This window comes from Microplitis demolitor, chromosome 3, assembly GCF_026212275.2.
Source record: "Microplitis demolitor isolate Queensland-Clemson2020A chromosome 3, iyMicDemo2.1a, whole genome shotgun sequence".
Taxonomy (NCBI): Eukaryota; Metazoa; Arthropoda; class Insecta; order Hymenoptera; family Braconidae; genus Microplitis; species Microplitis demolitor.
In genome coordinates, this window is record NC_068547.1 from 21,142,960 (window position 1) to 21,162,452 (window position 19,493).

The 19,493-nt window shown below is 27.5% G+C and overlaps 1 long non-coding RNA gene across 1 annotated transcript; it reads left to right on the forward strand.

The window, feature by feature from the left end:
• The first annotated feature begins 11,085 nt into the window (after nucleotides 1-11,085).
• LOC103577393 (uncharacterized) lies at nucleotides 11,086-14,611 on the forward strand. Its single transcript, XR_549415.1, has 3 exons — nucleotides 11,086-11,162; nucleotides 13,652-13,953; nucleotides 14,510-14,611. It is a non-coding gene; the product is annotated as an uncharacterized LOC103577393 (long non-coding RNA).
• Nucleotides 14,612-19,493: the final 4,882 nt, after the last annotated feature.

The following is a 19,493-nucleotide window of genomic DNA, read 5'->3' on the forward strand; positions in this document are numbered from 1 at the left end:
CATTATTTGCGAGTGGTAATGCAGAAAAAAAAATGAAATATTTGACTGTACCTGATTCATCAAACCATCAGGATATGCTGGACGCCGAGAAAAAATTCTTAGCAACTATTGAAGAATATGATGAAGAGCCACTCTTAGAATTTGATCAACAAGCTAACTCATCCGATAGCTCAAGCTTACATTTTGCTGATTCGAGTACAGAAAGTGATAATGGTAATGACTAATTAATAGAATATTTTTTAATAAAACTAGCCAATCACATCATAATAATAAGATACTGATTTCTCAAAAACAAAATTATATTTATCATAAAAATAAATACTCATATATTATATCATCCATTCATATACTGTTCAGAAAAAACTTCGATTGATTTTTTTATTATCGCAAAAACTAAATATTTTCAAAATTTTTAATAAACGTGATACGAAAAATTTTTTCGACAATTTTTTTTAAGTAAAAGTTAAAAGGATATTTCAACACTGAAGATTCTACATCTGATGATATTCAATCAATTGGACTGCGAGAATATCAAGAAATTCTCAATACATTTGAAGATCTCATAGCTTCTCAGATAAATTAAATATTCATTTCAATTTTGATATGTATTTAGTATGAGTAGTTGCTTATTTTTTTTTTCTTTGATTTAACTCTAAATATCGGCTTGATTGATTATAATTATCACGTTTTATCTTTACTACATATAGCACTAAGTATTATTAAAATTAACAAACAATTCGTCGGCGGCGAATTGAAAAAAAAAAATCTGAACAAATTTTTTGTTTATCATTCATTATCATTTCATTGCACCTCGAGTAAATAGAATATATTGTTTTAAAATAATTCATTTAAAACTTATAAATTTAGTGTTAGTTATTTTACATTATTTCATAATCCATAATAAAATATTTAAAATATAAAAATTCTCTTTTTGCAGCGATCAAGACTATAGAGGACAATAAGGAACAGGAAAATGGTGATAGTATTCTTGATCAAACCCAGGATAAAAATTAGGACAAATTATTAAGTAGAAAAAATACCTTTAAATATATGCTTTAAAAAATGTTCTGAATAGCTTACAATATAGTCATTTTTTGTCATTCATAAATTTAATTTTTCTTCGCTCGTGGATTTTTAGGTAGATTTCTTTAGAAATCGGCCGATTGCAATGGGTCTCATGATTGAATTATCACAGAATTTTGTCACCATATGTCTTATTTTACCTCGTTGAGTCAAAAAATACCATCCGCTCAAAAGTTTATATATGTATCTATATATATATCTTAATGACATGTTATACACTTATTTATTGGACGATTACTTTGATCAAGTTCGAAGATGAGCCCAGTCGGTCGATTAGTTTAGAAGTAGTTAATGTTTGAAATTTTTTTTGAATTTCATGAAAATTAATTTTCTGGCTTTATCCTAAAATAACTTTTGAACCGAAAATGATAACTCAATTCTGTAAAAAGTATCTCAAAATTTGAACGATGAGCTTTAATTTTCACTGTAATACTTGATTTTTTAAAGCATCTTTTCTAACAATTTGATGATATCGAAAATTTAACAAAAAATAAACAAACTTAGTTTTGCAGCTTAGTCTTCTAATAACTTCTAATTCATAAGGCATAACTCATTTTCTTGAAATTAATATTTAAGCTTACAAATGAAGTATTAATTACACTATTGTAGCTGAACAATGATTCATTTACGGACCGATATGTTTGGGGGAGGCAATACAAGTATAGAATGTGATATTTAATGTAAAACACTATATGCAAAGATGAGATTGCTATTAAATGTAAATTGCAGTAAAGTATATTGTGAAGCTAAAGTCAAAGGTTTCTGTCGCATGATTCAATTTATGTACTCATTACTTTAAACGCGTCTATTTAATATAAACCTTATACTGTGACCTAAAGCCCAATATTACGACTAAATAATGGATTTTCTGATTACCCGCTTTAGTAAACTAGGTAATGAAGGGCATACGCATACACGCAGCTGCATTATTACAATTTTTTATACTTTTCAATTTATATTAACGGAAAAATTAATCGTACAAATAAGTTTGAAAAAATGATTACATAATTTTTTATCATATTTATTATTCTAATGGTTCTTTAACTTATTTTTGAAAATGACATATATTTTTTATAGACATATATTTTAATTTAATTAAATCTGGATAATTGAATATAACAATTTATACTGAGTTATATTTTATATTTGACTAGTATTGTCAAGAATTTTAAGTATGAAAGTACTTTGAGTATTGGATAAAAAATAAATTAGTATATTATAGATATTTAACTTGATCTTAATTAGTATTTAAAGATTTTTTACAGCATAAATACATTTCAAATGTATTATATTATACCAAAGTTAGAAAAATTGAATTATAAATTTGGTAACATTTGAAAGTTTGGATAAACAGGATATTAATTTTAAAAAAAAATTTTTTTTTATTAAACTACAATTGTAAGTAATTAGTAGAGGAATATTTTTCAATTTGTTATATGTTATTTTAGTATTGATTTAAAAGAATGTAAATATACATTCATATTGCTTCACGTTTATTTATGAATAAGCGTTACCATGTATGTAAATAAAGTTAAAAATCAAAAACAATCGGAAGTTGATTGCTCTTTTTTATTTCAATTAATTTGATAAAATTGTTATTCTATGCCATACCCTTTATCGTTCATACAAATATTGAATTCTAGATTCACGTATCAATACAATTATATTATAATTTCCGTGCTATCAAATATACCAGATAATTTAAACATTTATATGTACCTGATGTATCATGAAAACATCTATATAATAACTACTTAATAAAACTTGTTTAATTTAATTAACTCCATTAAGGTACTACGCACTGATGCCTACGGAAAGTTACGATAACCAGATATGCACAGAGAACTGGCGTTAATTATCTTGTAATGTAGAATCGTCGGTTAAGTATATACTCTAACCGCTTTGATACATAGAATGTATGTGTTACATATAGACGAATCTATGAACGCTATCAAATATTCTCTATAGTGTGACGATAACGCAACATCGCACTGATTAGATTGTATAGGTATCAGGGCTTTAAAAATAATAAAAATAAAAAAAATTATTATTTTTTAATTATTTTTCATCAAAATTATTATTTATATATATTTAAAAATATTAAAAACTTTTTAATTAATTGAAACTATTGATGATTAAGTTCCATTTGGTCAATCAATTAACAAGTTAATTTTGCCAATTTTTGGATCCGATCTCTTGTTAGAAATATGTAGAAGACCGAATTAATCATTCTATTTTTAGTCACGTGAAGTAAAGGATTTAAAAAATTTTGATATCAAAATATGAGGATAAAGAAAAATCATAAATATTTAACCCTTCGTTGGTCCCGCTTTGAGCGATTCCCCGCTTTTTTTCTTTATTTTGTAACATAAAAAAATAATTTTTAGTCTCAAGGATTTGGTCCAGGTTGAATAAAAGAATTAAATAATTAATTATTTGAACGTTTCGTCAATTGTATTTTGACTTTATATCATCAAAATTTAACACAAATTCTGTATGCATTAAGTTTTACTGATGAAGTCAAAATACAATTGACGAAACCTTAAAATAATTAATTATTTAATTCTTTTATTCGATCTCATCCAAATTCCTGAGATTAAAAATTATCGAGTACATGTCATGGACACAATTCAACAATAACATAAAAAAAAATAATTTTTTTTAGCTTTCAACAATTCAGCTATTCCTTATTTGATCTATTTAACATACATTAGAAGAGTGTCTAAAGTTATAATTATTTATATTAATTATATATGAAACAATAAATGTCGAATCACGGCGATTCCCCACGACGCGACCAATGAAAGCGGGCAGTGAAGCACGACCAACGAAGGGTTAAGATTATTATCGATTCTATGCAGTTGGAATAGATGTTCAATATATGTATACAAATTTAAAAAATATTATTGTGAAAATAAACATATATGAATAATATTAAAAATGCCTTTGTATCATTTAACAAAAACTTCAGCATGTGAAAAATTTCACCCTATAAAATTTACAATGGATAGTTATGACTCTCTGTGATTTAAAAAATAAAAAATATTTGAGTAATTATAAAAAAATGTACGTCCGATAAAATTTATTTTTACCAAATTGATACAATGATATATATTTCTATAAACATATTATTACCTAACTGATTCGATTCTGATAAAACTTTGATTAAATTGATAGATTTATTTCAACCGGGGAATTTTCAGATTTTTTTAAATAAAAATATTTTTTATAAATTCAATTTTTATTGTTATACTTTCAATTGAATAAATTGAAAATATTATTGTGACACGTAAATTTTATAAGCGCATTTGCTCTTTACAGGAGACAACAAGAATATAAGTATTGTATATTAAACAAACTAAAAAGTGCTAAAATACGTTTCAAATAAAATATAAGGTGGCAAAATGCTGTGGTGATTTAATTAACCTTGAATTGTCGAAGCCGCGTCACTGATAAATTCTCTGCGCAAGTTTCAACCCTTCTTATTGTTGACATTACAGTGGGAAGATTTGTCAGCTTGAATCATGGCAGCATTCGCAGAAACACTCTTATCTATATTGACATCGCGTTCTTATAAGAACTTAGTCGATGCGTAATTGTGTATTATTATATTAATAGAGAATTAGATAAATTTAAAAAAAAAAAATAATTTTAATTAGAATCTTAATATTTGTTATAATAAAAATAGTTATATTAATAATAATATATTCAACACTGAACAAGTATTGTTCGAGCTAATAGTGTGTCTACAAAGAAGAACTGATAGTGAACAGTGACTTCATAAAATAAATATAATTAAGTAAGTATGGATTATATCCTTGATATAAGCAATACACCTTTTTTTTCTTTTAACTACTTTTTATTTAAAGTAGACTCAAAATTATAAATGGCTTTTGAGCTTCCAAAACTACGACTTCATTTATGTCGATTTTTGCTGCATTAAACCCAAAATCATTTTCACGCTAATGAGCTTTACGCTATAGCGCGGCATGTAGTGGGATTTTGCGTAACTTACATTTCGACATAGTAAACCTGTCAAAGCTGTAAATGTTACTTTTTAACGCGTGGGTTTTGTAGATTGAAAAAGGGATTAAAACTTGGAGTTGAATTCAAAGGATCAGTCATACTCTCCTGCTCTAGTGAGATGAAGTAGCCAAACTAAAAGCTTTTACTAAAAATTTTGGGATGGCCGCGTTCCTCTGTTTTAACGCAAAGTTATTCTTGCTTTTTTTTAACATCATGCGATCCATTTTTTATTGATCTTTAGATGCTAAAAAAAATACTGTTTCTGAAAATATTTCTCAAGCCGAAAACATGCACTTTTAACAATTATCAAAAATATGTATATTATTTTTTTTCTTGTCTCAAAAATTTATCAAAACGATACAAATAATATTTTGTTTCATTAATGTTTAATAATTAGCAGAACTTTCTGGAGCTGTAAAATGGAGTTTTATGTTTTTTTTTTTTTTTAAGAAATTATTCTTGTACAAAATATATCACTTATCAAAAAAATCATTTGAAAATAATTTTTGAGTCAATAAAATTTTATTTTGAGCAATAGTTTTTTCCTCTAAGTGTAGATTTTTATTTATAAATAAGCCTGGAGAGTAAATAAAAAAAATTATTTATTATTGAAAATCATTTACTTTTCTGATGCTATAAATTGAATTCTAAAAAATAAATATTTTTTTACTTTATATGAACTTTTTTTCAACCTTTTAATCTTTCCTAAGGTTCAACGGTTTAAATCTTGCTGATTATTTTATGGAAGACAATAGTTTTATAAAAATTTTTTAATAATCCGATTCCAAGCTTTAATCCCCTTTTTAACTCACAAAATTAATGCCTTAAAAAAGTAACATTTACAACTTTTACAGGCTCAGTAGGTCGAAATGTAGTTAAACAATGACGCTAAACCCCATTCCACTTCTCCCTACCCGAGTTCAAAGCTTGTTAGAGTAAATACGCATTTGTATTCAACGCAGCAAATGTGATGTTTAAAAGGGGAGATTATTATTTTAACTCTGGAAATCTAAAATCATTGTGAGAATTATTTTTTCATATTTATAATTGAAATAATGTTTTTTAAATAGACCGGTCAGTTAGCTTGAGAAATGTAGTCACATTTACCTTAGAAAATTTAACTGTGTATTCCTGAATAGTAATCAATAATGATTACTAATCATAGTAGTAAAACAGACGAGTAGGGCAGACTAAAGCATTATGCCTCCGTAGATGATTAAGGCTGGGCCGTACTAAACGAATTTTTGAATTTTGATTTTTTTTTAATTTATTGATCAATTGTTATTATGGAAATTTTTATAGCTTCCGAAAAAATCTGTGAGACAAACTTTTTCGGAAGGTTTTCACCATTCGAGTGACGTAATTATTCAAAACGTAATTAGAAAAGGTAAATTTGAAAATTCGGTTAGTACTGCCCACCCTTAAGTCCACGTATGAAAGCTCAATCATTATCAGTGATTGATAATACTATAATTGAAAGAAATATTTAACAGAACAATTTCGACTCTTATATGAAATTTTTTTCTTATCAAAGTTAGTCAAATTTAAATGTATAAAAAAATAACTAGTTCCACTTAAAATATATTATATTTATTTTATACAATTAATTTTTATTATAGTCGTTAAAGTAATTGTACAAATGATAAATCGTTTAGAAAATATCAAGCGGTTTTAATGGTACTTGTAATTCAATATCTTATTCATTTAAAGTACAATTTAGCTTCAGATAAAAAAAAATAATAACTCAAGTAATAGAAACTGATATCTCTGACTGATAAAAATATTATTCGATTGAATAATAACGGTGGAAATAACTTTTTTTAAGTGTAAGATGCAAAAAAAAAATTTTTCTACGTACGTTCGGCCTCGAGTTCACGGCAGAAAATCTAACATTCGTGCCGTGCTGGGATTACTCGCGCGTCATTTATAACAGCAAGCCGAAAGAAAGCAATAGCGGGACGAAAGAGTTTTCTGCACGCATTGGCGCAACTGTTACTGGTTATACGTATACTATCGTCACTTTGACAAGATTTGCTGACACTCTCGCTCGCATTGATAACCTCAAAACTTGTTTACAATTAATTTTAAATTTTATATGTCTCTATTTTTTAAAAAGTAAAATTTACTAAAGATTAATAAAAACTAAAAAATTATTCTTAATAAATTTAATAATTTGAAAAAAAAAAAAAAAAAAATTAGGAATTATTTATGATACTGAAGTTAGCTGACGTCTAGTAATTGTTTGATTTTTTTTAAACGATAAATTATGAATAAAAAAAATAATTTAAAAAGTTGAGTCTACAGTTTTTTTTTATTTTCTACAAGTGCATATTTTTAGTTTTATTTTTTTGTAATTGATTTAAAAAAAAAAAAAACCGTAAATTGTTAAGTGTCTATTAACTTTAGAATCATAATTATTTCTTTTAACCATGTGTAATGATAATTTTTTTTGTCGAGGCAGGCATCAATACAAGCTAAAACGTAGTTATGTAATTTATACATCTTTGATTAGTCAACGTACTTTCGTTCGGGCATAAAGAAAAATAGTATACACTACACGGACAGAAAGTTGGAGAGCCTTGAACTGCACGTCTGATGCCCGAGGTGAAGCCGAGTGACGCGCAGTGTAGGAATCTTCAACTTTCTGCCCTTGTAGTGTAATATACTATTAAAATTCTCATTTACCCTATGAGTGCAACAAAGATAGCCCTGTTCATTTTTCTGCGTGTGAGAAAGAGGTCTGGTGACGTTCTTTTTTTTAGAGGAAATAATAATATTAAATTACGATCATTACTATCTTTCACATCGAAAATAAAATAATGAAGCGAAATTTGTTTTCTTTAACTTTGGTGAGACTTTTAAACTAATTTAGAGAATCATTTTTTTTTTTTTTACGGAATTATATAGTAAATTAATTTTCTCAGACGTGAAAAAAAAATTTTTCATTCATGAAAACTTTCCCTTTAAAGTAATACATCTAACTTTTTTTTTAGTTTCGAAAAGTTGTCATATTAAAGGAGCTATCAAAAGAGGTGGTTTCTCAGGAATCAAAATATATCACTGATTATGGATTTTATTCAGTTGAATGTCACTAGATTAATACGCTTCGTCAGGAAGTGTTTCCCTTCTAAACTCACTAGAGAGGGAAACGAACAACAGTGTAAAGGGCGTAAATCACATGAGTCTGGTTTATTCATATGGGAGAAAATTTGTGATGAAATAGAAAATAAAACCCCAAAATTAAACTACAGTTTAAAATATCCAAATATAGCAGGCAAGATGAACATTTTTTTATTTTATTATGACAATTATATCAACTTAATCCAACTTCACAGCAGTATTATTTTTAAACATAAAAATTATTTTATAGCTTCAATCAAGACAGCACGCGAATTGAAAAAAATGGAAGACTACGAAACTAAAAGAATAAAAGAAGCGAATCTTCATGTTAAAATGAAACCACGAAAAAATAAAATCAATATAAACGGTCGGTATATTTTATCAATTTGACTTCGATTTGATGCATTTTTTACTTGAAACAATGAGCAAAAAAATTATTATTTTTCTCAAGTGCTCATTGGTTCTATAAAAAGAAAAGAAAATGATTAAAAATTTATCGTATTTTGTTGACAGGATCATGGTATTACCTCTACTATAATTAATGACTGTAAGATTATATCAAAGCTACTATAAGAATTCCTCAGTTCTTCAATATTATTTATCGACATTTTATTAAAAATCGAGTACCTGTTTTTTTTGTACTGACAAAAGAAGAAGATGACTGCCGAGTAATGAAAATAACATTGTTTGTTTAGTAACAATAAATTGAAAAAGAATGTGCAGCTGATAAAGTAAGAATGTACGATACTGTAATTTATTTTAAATTAATTTAAAATTGTAACATAATATTGAAACTTATTGAAGAATAATTATTTTTTCTTTAATTTACAAGAAATGGAAAAGCGGAAAGAATAGAAAAATTTAAATCAGGTTTTAATTTAATTACTAAAGTAATTTAATTTTTTTTAGATTTCGATTCACTGTCTGTCATTTAAATTTAATTCAAACTATTTATGTCACAATAGGACTACATATTAAGAGTCAACCTAAAACAATATTTTATTTAAAATTATCAAGTACTTTTTTGTAGTATATTTTTTGAGTTTATTCTATTCCATATTTTAAATTGTGCGCATAGCAAATAAATTTTTTTTTTTTTTTAATTTATCAATGACGTCAAGATTTATTACAAAAATAACATATAGAGTATCGCACAATATACATAATTTTATTAAAAATAATTTTCAGTAAGATGTTAAGCTTAAAAGCAGATTATTAATTTAATGAAAATTAATTGATTGTAAGCAACTTGTTTTACATCTAAATGTACAGCTTTTAAGCTCATTGTAGTAACGGATCAAAAGGTATCCATGTAGAACAGCTAACAAATAAATCATTAGCGAATACTTGACCTCTCCAGGTATCGAATAACTAGAACTAATTAGTTAATAATTATAACTTATTATAGGGTTCGACGAGTGGGTGAGTAGCAACTTTATTTACTTTTTTAATACTAAGAACTTAATTTGATTTTGTTATAAAAACATTAAACATGTTGGATCTTCACAATATTTTTTTTTACAAACAAATAATTTTACCCTACCCACGATTCAAACCTGTAGGCCGAAGACGCGTTTTTGATAAACTCTTTTAAGCTATCCATCGATGTTTGTCATCTTAAGTATTAATTTACACACCCGCACGAAAAAATATATATTCCGGCAAAGTAGTATATATCTGGCTTTTATCTTCAGTATTGTCGTATGTATGCTATTTTGCCAGCATATATTCCCGGATATATATTTTTTCGATTGCTAATCGGTAGCTGCTACCGATTATTTTTTTCAGTGTAAAAATCGGGAGTGATTACGAATTTTATAAAAATCGAAATTTACTCCGTCACTTAGAGTTCTGAAGTTTTAGAAAAAATCCCTCCGTATACGGAGTAAATAGGGAGTTTTTTTTAGCCGAGTGATTTCGGAGTGAATTTTACTCCGAGGGAATTGCATAATAATAATATAAATGTTTATTCCCAAAAAATAGGGATACATATTCCTTAAAAACCTATTTCTTACATACTACTTACATTACTTTACCACTCTATACATTTTAGCGAAAAAAGAAAAGCCACGCTGGCCAAAAAAAAAAATCGCCTTCTCCGGATTCCCACGCATACCTCCATCGATCACATTCATACCATGACCTGCGTTTCCGCTTCATGATTTTACCCCTCCCTCCTATTCTCACTTACCCCTCTCAAGTTTTCTATTCTTTTCAACCAATCCTCCCTTTGAACCTCCTTCCCCAACACCTCCTTCCTCATCTCCTGCCAACCCCTTTCTGTCCCGACCTCAGTGCGAAACTCCCACACTTGCTCCCAACTCTCCTCACCTCTCCCACACATAACACACAGCTTTTTATCCCCATTCTCCCAATATCTACCTCCTCTAAGCTTATCTCCTAGTCTAAATCTTGCTACCCTGTTCCATCTTTCATCATTCCACCCTTTCTTCAGATACCCCGGCACCCCTGAGGAAATTAAATAAATACAGTCATCCGTTCCGCATTTCATCCGAAAATTTTTCACACTTTTTCGAAAATAAAAATTTAACTACTTGTTGAATTAGGTCATTTTGCTCCGTTTTTCCCTATTGGAGATTGTTATGTGACAACTCGAGTGAGGTACGAAACCCATACCCGATCAGGGAACTAGTACTCGATCATTTATGGATTTGTATATCTATATTTACTAAATTTTACTAAATATAGATATGTAAATACATGGAGTATCAGGTCTTTTACCCTACTCTGCTACAACGCATGCTTCTTCTGTTCGAGTACGCAATCTAGGTGGGGGCAATGAACGTTTTCGGATATATATACACTTGTTGAAGAGCAGCCCGGTAGTCAGTTCAGTTTACACCTCAAGTGATAAAAGACTTCCTGACCAAATTCGATCGAAGCACAACAAATACAATCGCCACTATCCACAAGTGAGTATAAAATATTTAAGTACAACAATTATTATCTTATTACAATTATTTTAAATTACAATAAAAAAGTGATAGCACACAAATAAAAATTAATTAGATAATAAATGTAATTTAAATTTGAACTTCATAAACGAGTTTCTATTGAGTATACATTTATATTATTATGTTAAAATATTTATTTATCACACAATATTATTTCATTTAATTATAAGAAATAGAGTTGCAGAAGTTTAAAGAGAAATTTATAAAATAAGAATTTTTTTTTTTCGTCACATGAAAATTGCTGGCAAATGAGGTAACTTCAAATTATAAATTTTTTTTTACGTTTTTTTCTTGCCTACTTTAATGAATTTATTGTTGTTATATTAATGAAAAAACATTTCAAATGTACGGGTATTAATCACAAAAATGATTTTCTCTATTTGCATTAATGGATTTTATGCTTCGTCAATAATTTTTTTTTTTTTTTATATCTTCAAATAAGCTCTTACATAAGATTTAAGCTCTTCAGGTGTATGATCTTACAAGGAAATTTCGTTTTGCCGCTGAATTTATCTACTTATTTTTTTCTTTTACTTTTATTCGATAGATTAAGTGATATTACAACTTAAATCTGTTTGTAAAGAATATTGTGTGATTCTTTTTTTTTTTTTTTCAATTTTATTGAAAATATTCAAAGTTATGTTGTTGCATTTTTGGGTTCTTTGGGTGTCCCTCCATAGAAATTAATAAAAATATACATCAAATCAGTGTTTAAAAAACAATTAACGGAGTGACAGAAATTTCATTTTATCGAGAAACCCTACAAGTCAATGACTTATGATGGGGTTTTTCAAATAAGCATATGCAGTTTTAGTTTTATAGAAATAATTTTTTCTGCTTTATTTAAAATTCGCGCGTTTTTTGGAAAAAAAAAATAATAATATGACTAATTAAAATACTCAAATTAATTATTATTTTTTGTTATTTCTGAGTTTCAGAGTTTATACCCCCATGAAAAAAATTTATAAAAAAAATATATGTTAAAATATAAAAAAAAAACATTTTTTATGTAAGAAAATATATAAAAAATACATAAAAAATATATAAATATATATAAAACATGTATAAAAAAAATATTTTAAATAGCAAACTTTTGGACGATTTTCGTATATATTTTATATATTTTAAATCTATAAAAAATATAATTATAAAAATATAAAAAATTTGCATAAAAAATATATTTTTAATTCAACAAAAAACCTAGGTAGAGAAAATATTAAAAAAATTATATAAAAAATATATTTTCAAGTTAATTAACAACACAGAAAAAGAAATATAAAAATTTTATATAAAAAATATATTTTTAATATAACTTTTTAATATTTTTCTATAATTATATTTTTGACAAATTTAAAATAAATTACTAATATATTTTTTTATATTACCAAACCTATATTTTTTTTATATTTTTAAATATAAAAAAAATATATTTTTATACATGTATTTTTATATATTCTAAGATATATTTTTAATATATTTAAAATGTATAAAATATATAAGAAAATCAGGTAGAAGTTAGGTATTGAATATATATATTTTTTCTACATATTTTATATATATTTTTTATGTATTTTTAATATATTTTTTTTTGTATAAAAAATGTATTTATTTTATATTTTAAAATATATTTTTTTTATAAATTTTTTTTAATGGGGGTTTACATATTATATACTTTATTTTATCAGTTTAATAAATTATTTGAGTGGAAAAAATAAAAAATAACAATGATTTTATAACTTTTTCTTCCGTTTGGTTGAAAAACCCCACATAAGTCAATCAACTTTTAATCATTTTTTTAAGTAGTTTCAATTAAAAAATTGAATTCTTCTTGTTTGAATATTTTTTGGGGACGCTAACATTATTTTCTTCAATTATTTATTTATCATTTCAATGGCAAGTGTTTCCAGAAAAATGTTTTTTGAGTTTCCTGAAAAATTTTGTTTTCTTGAAATTATAATTCAGCGCGAAATCATTGTAGAGACTTTTTTAGGCCGGCGAATTAAAGGGCATAAAATTTCCTAAAAAAGTCATAAGATCAGATTATCAAAAAAAATTATTGAAGCCCATGGACTTGTTGGAAGACGAGCAAAAATTTGGAAATGTTTTTTTTCGTCGGTTTTCTTAAAATTATTGCGAAACCGTGCATGATAAAAAAAATTTAAGTCTAGATCTGAAAACGTGAAACTTGAGGCTACAATTAGCTTTTTTATTTTTTTTTTACTCTACGACCATTTTTCACCGAGTTTCAGCATGTTAAAAATCACTAAAAAAATTATAATTTTTTTTATATCCCTTAATTTTTGTCACCAGTGTATATCATTTTATCGAGATCTTAGTATAAATAAATTAATTTTATTACATATTTATTTATTTACTTAATTAATGAAACAATTAGTCAGCCGTATCAGCAAAAAATGTAATTAATATAGTTATTTATTTAAAACAAGGCTACACCAACTGCCAAAGTTATCTTACTGCCAATGCGAGTAACGCTGAGCAATACTTTTTAAAACTATTATACCAAGTGGAAAATTCGGCATCCTTCAAATTAAAAAATTCACCAGAAGATAGAAATTTGTTTTATCCGTAATTCAGTATAACACATAGTAATGGCGTTGCTGAGCGAGGACTCAAAAGCAACATTAATTATCGGAGGTGTTCTTATTATACTAATAGCCTTATCAATGTTTATTGTATATTGCGATAAAAAAGGATACTTCAACTAATTGTTTACGGAAAGCTAGTAGTCGTGAGTATCAGAAAAAAAAGATATGCATCCATATATTTATTGAAAATACAGAGGAGGCCGGGGTACGATAGGACACTTAATAGAGTAAATGACAAAAGTCAAAAATTTTGATTTTTAATAATGAGGAATTTTAAAAACGTCTAAAAATTTATTTTCATTACTTAACTCGCATGACGTCATAGCTAAACGAAAATAATTTTTTTTTTTTTTTTCAAAACATTTTTTTGATTACAGGATACTTTATATCTGTTAATTTTATTACAGTTTCTTTTTTTTTAGTTTAGTTGGAAACTTATCGAACAGGAAAAACTAAAAGTTCAAGTATTTTGATGATTTTCATATTTTCTAAAAATATGAAAAAAAAAGTACCCGAAATTGCGAACTAGTTGGAATATCCCGTTGCACGGTGTGACATGATTGCACAGAAACTGTACAAAGAATATTGTATGTGGTATATAATTTTCATCATTTATTTCTAATATGTCCTATTTTGCCCGGCCTTCTTATAGATATACTTCGTTTAATTACATCAAGCTACATAAAAACTTTTTTACAGATCGTATACCATCAAAAACGAAGAAAGGTTTACTTTATCGTTAAAAACATGAATTTAATGGCGGAAACTGGTGTTAATTTAGTATTAATCTATTTATTTATAATTCTGGTTGCTTATAATTTGAAAGAAATACTAATGTTCATATCAAAAATATATTCTTACTACTTCGACTAGAAAGAAAAAAAAAAAAAGGTCTCATTCTAATTCCGCGTGGTGTAAAAATAAAATTACACCGGTGTTAAAGTGGGGTAACCAGTGTGAAAGCGGGGTAACCAGTGTAAAAGCAGAGTAATATCGGTGTAAAAGCAGGGTAATCGGTGTAAAAGCGGGGTAAACTGCGATTGCTTGGAGTATTAACTTTAAAAATAAAAAAACATCAAAAACGTCAGGTCTTTATAAATATTAATTAAAAATATCATTTATTAACAAGTATAGTGATCGATAACGTAAAAATATTTACAAAATATAATATTTTAACACCCGTAAAAAATATCTACACCGGCGGCGGCGTTATTTTTACACCGCTTTTGGTGTTAAAATTTACCACCGCTGATTTTAACACCTACACTGCTTGGACTTACCCCGGTGATTTTTTACAGTGTAACAAAAATATTTTATTGTTACTATCTTAAGAATTTAATTTTTATTTACTTTAGTAATTTTTATTATTTCAGTATGGAAATAAATCGAATTAAATTATTATTAGTTTTTCAACTCTTCATTAATACTGCTATGATTTTGATTATTATTTTGATTGCTATTTTTATTATGTATCATCTACAGATGTATTACCATTAGTATTAATTTTTTTGATACTTGTTTTTTCCGTGGCAAGTAATTTGGAAAAAATCATATATTCAGTTACTCTTGTTATTACAAGAGAAGTATAATTCAAAATGATTGTAGGCTTTGCTTTCATCATATCTATGTTTTTTATTACGTATTATATATTCCCCTATGTAGAAGCATACCTAAAACGGTGTTATTATTTCACACTGCGTAAATATTTAAGACTGCGTGATCGTTCCGATGGGGATGATCAACCTAATAGTAGTGATGATAGCGATTTACATTATATTGACGTTTAACCCGGGTCGAAAAATTTGATCTGTTTTTAATCAACTAAAAATTTTAAGTTACCCGGGTCGAAAAATTTGATCTGATTTTAATCTAACTGAACTGTATTTGGTCTGATTGGTCTGTATTTGAACTAGTTAATCTGTTTTTGAACTATTGTAGAAATTTTTAAGCTGTTTTTGATCTAATGTTTTATACCAGGACAAAACTAGATTAATCCTGAACATGATAGAAAGACAAAACTAGATTAATTCAGGAACTTAGAAAAATTTTAGTTCAAAAAATTTGCAAGGACAAAACTAGATTAAATCGTGAACTTGTAATATTTTTATTTATGGGCAATATTTATAAAAAATATTATAAGTTCCCGGATTAATCTTATTTTGCGTACTATTCACTTACTTATCACTCACCCTCGGAAATCATAAGATTACAAACTTAAAATTTAGCAGATGTTTTACATACTATACAGTCATCTCCTAACTGAGTTTTGTAAACAATAATAAGAGGTGGAAGGTTGTAACAAAAATGAGTTTAACGAAAATCGACTGCCAAAAGGATACTCTCTAAAACTAAGTTAGTGAATATTTACTATTTACTAGTGGATGTCGCTAATTTATTTTTAGAGACTGGAGAGAAGAAAAGATACGGAGCTGTTAAATAATAAAATATTTTTAGTTTTTAATTAAAAATCGTACTGACGTAAATTTTTTAAAAAGTTAGTATTACTATGCAAGCGTAAATATATGCACGGAAAACTTTGAACATGAACTGTTACTGTAAACACACGAACAAGTCGTGTACTCAGCTATTTTTTTCTAACACACAACTTAGTCGAGTGGTGGACAGTAACTAGTCGTGTTAGAATTTTTTCGTATTAACAATAAGATTTATTGAAATTAAGTGTTAGACTTAGTGATAACCTTGAATTTTCCGTAGAAAATTCATTTCTACAAAATAGAAGTGAGCGTAGAGGGCATTGAAATAATTTTTAATTAACGAATTAAAACATAATAAATTAAAATTAATTAATATAAATTATAATTTAATACCAGTTTTTCATTTTTGTTAAGTTTAAATATTTATTTAATCAATATATTTTTTTTTTAACAAATAAAAGAAAATATTTACAGATATTTATCAGTACTCTTACGTGATTTTATTTATTCACGTTGACGACTATTAACTCGAAACCCTAAAAATAATTTATCATCATTGTATATGCAAAAACATACACTTATCAAATTTTCTACAGGAATGGACGATATCTTGTTTGTAATGTGACACTCATATAAATACGGAAGTTTAAAATCATGACCTTCAAATGTGAATTTAATATTATTTTTAATGTCTATACAATTTATTACCGCGAAATGTGTTCCTTCACATAAGCACTGATTGGACTGACAACGACAATGAGAAACTTTAACAAAGTAACGAATTTGAGCAAACTTGTATGTCTCTGCTGATCGGTATTGAACGAATGATGAAATTGTCCGTAATGATCGACTATATAATTCAGAAGTATATAATAAGCCATCTTTCATTAACCGAAAGTATTTTCTTAGCGTTGTAGTATTATTAAAATTATTTACGAAAGTTTGTACAGCTGAATCATTTACCGGGTTATAAATTTTGTACGCACCGATGCTTTGAGCACTGTTAAAAGTTTCGCAAATTTTATATTGCTTTTTACGACGTAGAATGAAATTTTGCATGGATCCTTCTGGTAAAGCTTGAGCTTTGGTGTGAAATTTTAAATATTGCCAGTGTCCACTCATGATTTGCGTTTCAATATTTGTTGTTCCATTCACACTACTGACTATTTTTCCGTTCATATCTTCAAATGGAAAACAATCATTTACCCATAGTGGTCCAAAATTTCTGACGTCATTCAGTAAATGACGAAGCTGATGAAGGTTGATACTCGCAAATCTTACTCCATATAAAATTTCGAAATTGTCAACAAATTTATCCAGCAATTCTCCAGCAATGTCAACTTCTTTAGACAAAACCACATCTTTATTTAATAAAGATATTGCGTAAACAAATAATAAATAGTGGTTATAATACTCTGGCCGCATTACCGTAGATAGAACGACTGCAGAGTATTGATGACACCAAGCCTTTAACTCAGATGCTTTCCATGATTTATATTTAGATAATTCTCTTGGTTGACGATGGACAAAGTTTGGGGCCTTTATTTTCAGGATTTCCTTATCAATCACATCAAGAACTGGGCGAAGAGAAAAAGGGCTATCACTAAAAGATGGATCTACCCATAAAAAAATTAGCTTCTTCGTGACACCTTCATATAGAGCATGCATAGAATCAATGCCTGTGCCAATAACGTAATTAGGCATTAATTTATTGAGAGTACTAGGGCCTTTCACTCCTTTAATCACATGTAAACGCTTTGGAACTTTTGGGTCGTTTTTATTTTCCACAGCCTGCTCGGCGAAATTTAAAGTTTCTTCCAAAGTTCGATAATTCAAGATTGACTGATGCCGATAGACACGAACAAATTTACCGGTTGGGAGCTTTGTTTTTTCGGTCTTAATTTTACATATTGAACAGCCATAATTTCCGTTATATTGTTGAAAATTTAAAAAGGAATATTTTGCCGGTAAATCGCATGTACCACATAATAATATAGCTCTAATGAAAATTACTCGATCACTACAAGTTAATTTTATGTTAATTCCTTTAAATAAAATATTTAATTCCGGTTTAAACGCTTTAAGAAATAAATTAGGTATCGGCTTATCATTCCCGAACCATAACCCAGCGAGAATAATATTTTCTCTGCGAATCCTCATCTCATATGGCAATTCATTTATCCGTAAATAAAATGGCCATACAGAAACTTGCGAACTCTTGAATACCGGTACACCATCAGTATTCCAGGTATAAGATAATGCACCTAAGTCTGAAAAATATTCCTGTTGTTTTCGGTATACAAGGCCGTCAGATAAGTCTTTAAGAATATTCGGGTTAATTTCATTTTGATTGCAATTTTGAAAAATAGCATTATAATTATCAGGTCTATTCAAAATCATCTGAGTTTGTTCTACTATAGAAAGAGTTACGAAATATCGAGCTTTCATTTTCTTTTTACAAACGGCACAAATGTCCGACTGTTTTTTTAGTGGAGAAGTACACGTGGGACAAAAATATCGTTTTTGTGTGGAATCCCCTTGTCTGAAAAATTTTTTATAATAATACAAATTAATTTTTCGTAAATTTTGTTTTGGACAGTGTAAACTTATGGCTTCAAAAATATCATCAATACATGAGTCAGAAAGATTATGTTTCATGGCTAAGCTCATCATAACCATCATACTCTCAGCAACTGTTATCGGCGAACCTTCGTAAACAGGTCGTTCGTACGATTCATCTTCATAATTTAAATCATTATTGTTATATAAATTATCATTTCTAATATCTCTTCTTTCTTCGTCTCCTTCACCGTCATCTTCTTCTCCTTCTTCTTCTTCTTCTTCTTCATCGTCGTCGTCGTCGTCATCACCGTCGTCTTCTTCTTCTTCATCGTCGTCGTCATCACCGTCGTCGTCTTCGTCATCACCGCTGTCGTCTTCTTCTTTTTCTTCATCAGCTCTGTTATTATCTCCATTATCGTCATAGTTGTGGTCATCTTTATCGTCTCCGCCTTCTTGTTCTATTGTTTCTTGATAGTTATTAACCCCTAAATTAAGATAATGAATGTCTTTTTCTAGATTTAAATTATCATCGACCATTAGCATTCCATCAGATAGAGTTTCGTCCGTTGGCTCCTCAATCACTACTTGAACATCATTTTCTTTTGACGTAGACGGAAGTTCAGTGTCGTCTAGAATTCTGTAAAAAAAATTCTTGAGTACTTTTGTGAGTTATATATATATATATA